We start from the raw sequence: 7,290 nt of genomic DNA, 5'->3' as shown, positions 1-7,290 counted from the left end.
TTTCATGTTAATAGGCTTTTAATGACTTTGCACGGGAGAACGTCCTGTTTAAAGAAAGAGGGAACAGCTGATAAGTTCAAATATAGGAAAAATAATCTAACATAACTTGTGTAGCATGGCAGCATATTGAAATTTATAATGTAACTTGTACTGCCTCAGTTGTGAAATGCCCTCATCTTTATTCCTTTCCATACAGTTTAGTACTCAGCTGAAAGACTGTTGCTAATAACTGTTTATCTTTAATACCTTCACTAACAGCATTATTTTGCAGCCCATTTTCAACACAAGCTGCATTTTAGAAATAGACCTTATATTACACCACATTGCAATGGCCTCTATCCCAGAGGGCAGAAATAAGCAGCTTAAATAATTTCATTATTGCCTTTGTGAATGTTTATATGGGCAACTCTGAGACTTGTAGTTTGTTGGATGACAGGGCTGGATCGCTGAAGTGTGGGCAGGCAGCCGTGTCTGATCGCTATTGACAGCAGCAGTGGGGTTTTCATCACATACCCCCCTGCAGCTGCCAGCAGGACCTGCCCCGCTGTCATTAGCACGGTGCCATTTGGAAACGTGTTGATGGTTGACATCAGGTTTGCTTCTGACGTATAGGCAGTTCTGGACTTTATTAAAGCAGCCTTCCACTTGAGCTGAAGGAACGAAGGATTGAGGGCTGGGGGAGGGCTAGATTCACTAAAAAGGAAGCACCTCAAATCAGAAGCCCGATAGATAAATGAGTACAGAAAAAAGTAATTCAGTTGCTGCCTTGCTCCTGTTCACCCTGTCTTTTGAAAGCGCAGTGGAACTCCATAGTGCACCTGTAGATGAAGAGCACAGAGGTGTGTGACTTACAGGCTTTGCCTTACACGAGGAGGAACTGCTCTTCTAATCCATCAGACAGGTAGATTGCATTGCGTTTAGCTAGTAAAAGGTGGATATTGGAGGAAACAGTCAATTAAATTGCCATTTACTAGTCCTAGAGAGGTGTTTCTGAAGAAATAGATCACAAAGGTGTGAAAGAACAGCCAGGTCTTTCATCGGCTCCTGGTTTTGAGTTTGGAAAAAAACCAGCAGCGCCTGTCTCTGGGTGAGTCACACAGCTTAGAGTAAGTCCCTTTAAAATCTTCTTACTCATTGCTGCACAGACAAGAGACATACACGCTACACGTGTGTGCGTTACGTGCCAGTGGCATCCTGGATGCTGCAGGGGACCTTTCCACAATGGAACCCCCCAGATGCCTCCTGGTAAGCGGGGTCAGAGCCAAGGGCAGAGGGGAGGCTGCCTCCGCCTCAGGACAGCCTGCAGCAAGCACATGTGCTCTCAGCCACCCCTTCATGCCCTGGAAATAAAGTGGGGTTGGGGTTATCCACTCCTTAATCCTATTTTTGGTTTTGCCGGTGTTTTGGATCCCAGCACAGGCCGGGTGAGGCGGCGGGGCCGGGGCACGGCTGGTGGTGTGGGCTTGCCACCTCCATGCCAGGGGGTGCGGACCCAGAGCACCTCGGCCCTCACACCTGCCCTCTCTCTCCCCGGCCCCTTCAGGAGCTGCTTAGCTCATTAGCACAGCAGATGACTAATCAGGCGCTGGCATTGTCTGCTTTTCCAGCTGTAGGGAAAAAACCAAAACAATCTGGATTCTGGTCTGGGGTCTCAACCTCAGGTTGCTCCTTCCAGGTGAAGCTGCGCTGTGGAGCTGGTGGTTGTTGCAGGTGAGGGTGTTGTGTGGGGCCAGGGCTGCCTGTCTCTCAGGACTCAGCAAGAAATGCCACCTTCTCAAGAGAAAAAAAGTTGTTTTTTCTTTTTCTGATTTCTTCCACTTTTCTCTCACTGACAGGTTTCTGCTTGAGGTTTCCCTTTTGATGAACTGATATTTTTGGACTGATATTTTTTCCTGAAGAACAATAGGTGGTGGTGAAAAATTCTCAGCCAGCTGTATCCAGGACGATTGCAAAACCTCCCGGAGAGCTGGTCCTGTTAGTGCAGCTTGTGGTTAGAAAACCAGCTTGAAAACACAGCCCTTGGGACTGGAACAAGCTTTCAGAAACTGCTTGGGGGTGTTGCAGATATGGTGGGTGAGTAGAGAGAGGGAAGCCCAAGGGCAGGAGGTCATCTGTGATGCCATACTGGGCTCCCACTGTCTGCCAGGGGAAATGGGAGGGGGCTGTGGTGAGTGTCTGTCTTGGGGTGGGAGCAGGGAAGGGCAGCAACCAAAGGGTGACTTCCAGCACTGGGACTTGCAGCTCTGATCCTGCTGGCCATAAGCTGGTGATGATGGGTCTGAAGGATGAGTTTGAAGGATGGGACCTTCAGTTTGTTTAAAAAAAAAAAAAAAAAAAAAAAAGGAAAAAAAGGAAAAAATGGAAAGCTTGACTTTGGATGGTCATATCTCATGGAAAGAAAATCCAGACACTGGAGCAGCCCCCTTCTGCCTTTCATCATTGGAAAATGCAAGTGGCTAGTGCCACAGCTGGCTGAAGTGCTGACCCCAAATCCCATCTGCAATGTGCCTGTGGGAGGAGTGGGAGCTGGTAGCCCAGTCTTTCCCCCTGCTGGCACCCATGCTACTGTTCCCCACGGTGCGACCATGCTTTGCCCTGGGCCTTCCCAAAGCAGAATACTTGTGCTGGTATTAGTAAAACTAGTCTGTTTTTACAATGAAGATATCAGCTTCTAAAATAAATCCAGTCTTTAAAAAGCAATGCAAATCACTACTTCATTTCATGCAGTATAACACATCTCTTTTTATTTCTAAGCTAAAACCTCAGTAACAAATGTAAACTATGTATCGGAAAATACTGCATACCTTTGTAACTGATGTAAATATCCAAGTGTGCTTTATGGTTGTTTTTGGTTTTTTTCTTTTCTTTTTTTTTGTTAATGGCAAGATTCTTTGTGTGTTGTGATTTTTCCTAATTTACAATCCTGAAAATTTGTTCAGTCACATTTGGTGGGTACCTAAGATTCAGATCTGAAAGCACTCAGATGTCTTGACTGAAAAGAACACCTAACATCTATGTAGCTTTTTTACCGATTGCTACAAAAGCGATGGAACTGTTTCCACCCTTCTACAACTCTAATAAACACACAAAGTACTGATCAGGTTTTCATCAAACCCCCCAGCAAGGATAAAAACCAAACACACTTCTTGACAGATAAAGAATACTGAAAATCAGCCTAAAATCAAAATGAAAACAATCTTACAATCAAATCTGTTTGACAACTAAAATTTTCAGTCCTATCTGCTATCAGCTTTTAGACAATAAATAATCCTAAAGAATATATATTAATATCACTAATGGGAAAGGGTCACATAAACTCTGGATTTTTTTATTTCAGTCAAATTGCATGACAAAACTAGGAAAAAATAAGCTTCTAATGTTACCTGATCTGCGTTATGGACTTAGGCGTATTTTAGCAGCAATACTTTGGTCTTAGGGCTTTGTAGAATTATGTTAATTTTCACACTCTGAGATCTATGGATCAATATAAACATATATATATTTACTCATTCACACACTTTCTATGGAGTGAATATCTTTCACACTTTTTTTTTTGTCATCACTAAGCTGATTAATGTAAATCTGTTTTACAGATTAATTAAAAATTTACAGATTAATTAAAAAAAATCTGTTAATGCAAAATATGTATTTTTTCTATTAACACACACAAATCCTTGCATAAAAGTTCTTGGCTGAAGTACAGTATTTCTGCTCCAAGCTAGGAGGAAAGAAGAAGAGGAGGAGGGAAAAGGGGAGTAGGGAGAAACATTTCTTCCTCCTGCCATGGGTGAGTGTCTGGGGCCCATCCTGGGATGCTGAAGGCTTTGTCTCAGATCAGACTTCCTTTGCTTCAAAACTGGCAGGAATCCACCCCAATACTGGATGGTAGCTAGGATAAGAGTTAGCTGGGAAGGACTGTCTGAGTTTCTCCTGATGAAATAAATTTATACTGTCATTTTAGATAATTACACATTGGCATAGGAACCTCAGTCTGCTTTCCCCAAATTGCAGGTGAAAATGCTTCACTCCAGTCTTTTCCAGGCTTTTAAATCTGGTTGTGGAAAATTTCCCAAGGTCTTGGGTTTGCCTTGGGTTGTGGAATATAAAACAGTTTGAACTCTTAGAAACTCTCTGGGGAGGGAAAATATTTCCCATTCAGCTCTATTTAAAAAACCAACACAACAAACAAACCGACCAATTTTTTTTTTCCTTTTTTACTCAGTTTTAAACACAGCTAAGAAATAGATAATTCATTCCTTAAAGTTGCCTTTTCATGGAGCAATTGAGGTACAAATGTTAACAGGTTAAACAAGCTGGTCTTGCTGTATTGGAAGGTGCTGCAGACAGCAGTCCCGCAAATAGATTGAAAAGAAAAAAATGCAGGGAAATGCTTGCCTTGAAATTAATCAGGTGTTTAAATAGGAGAAGCTGATTTCTGTAAAACCAGGAGTGCTTTTTAATCTTCCAGAGTGGTTCAAAGATTCAGTCCTCAAGTGGAAGAAGTCCTAGAGGGCTGCTCTAATGTGTTGGTAAGCAAAGGACACGGACCAGTGAATAAGAAGTCAGTATCTGTTTTATAAATACATAGAGACAGCTTCATCTCTGTAATGCATTCATCATGCAGCAGTAAAAGCACTTTGGCCCCATGACTTGAGGAACATTCAAGTTTTACTGTTATAGTAGTGCATTGCATGTCTTGTTTGGTGTTACTGCACACTCAATGTATCTCTTAGGCTTGTAAATGGGGTCTGCCGGGGAGTATTTCTTTAGACTTAAATTATCACAGGCCAGATTTTTGAGGAGTGTCAATATGTCTGGCTGTAATGGAGTCAATGGGACCAAAGCACTTTACACTAGCTAAGGATCTAGTCCTTTGTGCTTAAAAATAACCTAATGAGGGAAGGGACCCGTCTACCTAGTGCGAGGTTTTATGACCTACTTCTGCAGCTCATCTCCTCATTTGGGAAGGCTCTGCTGGACTTCTGCTTCTTCATCTCCTTGGTCTCCCCCAAACTGCTCACAAAAGCAAGTTCCACCAGACAGAGAGACAGCTGCTTCTGCATATATTAATAATACACAGCTCTATAAATGATTAATAAAAGATACCAGTGACTTTGAGTTATGGTGTAGTAATTCACACTTAGCTGTTTAGATGGCTCTCAGCCTTCATCCTGACATTGCACAAGGCACCCAGGATGAATGATTACCCTGTCATGCAGACTGTTGTTTCTAGTTGCTTAAATTGAGCATTGCACATATCAGACAGGATCATACAGCTGATTGTGGCTCACCAGAGAGACCTTGCCCACCCCACAGATGGTCAAAACAAAATGATCAATTTTTCAAATTGCTTAACGATGCATCTATGGTAATGCTGTTAGCCATAGACTGCAAGGGCTCTATTCTTTAGCATGCTGGAAACCTAGAGCTGGTCCAGAGAGGTGTTTAAACTTGTGAGCATATTTAATCACATGTGCAGACATTTTTGAGGATTCTATGAAGCACCTAGTGCAGAATGAGGTCATGCTGGCCCTCTGGTGCTGGATGTGGTCATGTTGTCTTTTTCCAGCTGTTCTCCACAGGAAGTCACTGCACTTTCTGCTGTGACTGTACATGTTCTCCACGATGTTTGTTTTTATGTGAGATCTATCCCTACAAAGGGAATACTTCATTTTGAAAAAGCTTTTCAAAGATGAGATTGTGTTAAAAAAAAAAAAAAAAGGAAAAAAGAAAACTGAGAAGTTGGGGTCTTAGTAAATTAGATTGTCTGTGTGTGATAGAGAACAGAAGCAGAAATATAGCCTTGCCTAGTCACCTGCAGGCAACTAAGCCCGTTCTGGTTTACCTCCAGGTGATTCACCACATTCAGATGTCCATCAAAGTGTATCAGAAGGATCACACCTGAAAAGTGCCAGTTTTTCTCTGTTAATTACAAAAGCCTCCTGGGCTGGCTTGCTCAGATATAGATGTCTATGCTCCAGAGCCCTAAAACTTGGGGATGTGAGGCTTAACCTTTAAATCCCTGTTTTCCCATCCTCTATCACTTTCTGTTGGGGTGACAGTACACAGGAGATGTTTTATATGCTGTGTCCTTAGCAGAGGCAAGTGAAAGGCCACAGTCATTGCTAACATCGTGTTCATCGAGTAATATTCAGCATTAAAATGCTGTATTTAAAATGTGACTCTGCTGATGCGGAGCTTGTAGGGTTGTAAAATCCCCACAGAAACCTTGTCCCTGATGATGGTCTGCAAATGGGAGGTGGAAAATCTGGTTAGGTTGTCCCAAATGGAAAGATAAACTAGATCCACAATTGAAGCCTTGCTCCTTTTCAGAGGAGAAAATGGGGCCTCCGGAAAGAGTGTGGTGCCTTTGTGTTGGTTTCTGAGTGAAACAAACCTTTCAGGGGAAACAATGCTAATAAAGTCATCGCTTTGGCACATGAGCCCTGCTGGAAAGAAAGTCTGTTAATCCCCTCTATAGTCTCTCTATTTATACCCTTAGGCTGCACATAAACTGGCCAAGTACAAGAACAAAAGCTGACTAGAAATATCTCCTGTGACTGTTGTTCTCATGAGCTATTATCCCCTTTATTAAGGATCAGGCTAAGAACAACCTCTGTTAAGGACAATGTCTTGCGAAGAAATGTGATTATCATGCTGATTTAGGTAAAACTTGGCCCTGTGGCTGGCCTCTCCCTCTACTCTCACTGCTCATTTTTCTTATTGTGCTTTTAAGCCGTGGTGCCATCAGCCAGGCTGGAGGAATGCCCTGATCCCAGCCCTGTGCCCTGCTCAGGGAGGGGAGAGAACTTGGGGGCTGCAGGGCTTGCACATGCACCAAGATCAGTATCAGCCTAGAAGTACAGTTTGTCTCTTCAGCCATTACTTTAAGATACTCGGTAGTATAGTTTTTACAATAAAGAGGGAAAAAATAATCTTGAAATATGTACGTGCATGTCACCTTAGAGATGGGATCTTCTAGAGAAGGGCAAGGTGTGGGACTGTTCACCATAAAACTGGTGTCCTTTCTTGTGTTTCTTTACTTACAATCATTCTAGAAATTATTGTATTTTATATTTCATTTGTTTCTTTAATGTACCTGAAGCTCATTAATAATTGTTATTATCTTCTCTGAAGTTTTCATTTCATGAAAATAAAAATCCACTCCAGTGTCCAGTTTCACCATGACTGAATAGACATGTATCTGCTTGACCTGGAAGGCAGTACAGCCCAGGTTCCTTTGTGTCAGTCAAATCCAAAGAGGAAAGCAGACCAAAGATGGCTTTTCTG

Source organism: Falco punctatus, assembly GCF_963210335.1.
Source record: "Falco punctatus genome assembly, chromosome: 6".
NCBI lineage: Eukaryota > Metazoa > Chordata > Aves > Falconiformes > Falconidae > Falco > Falco punctatus.
This window is presented reverse-complemented; position numbering follows the sequence as displayed.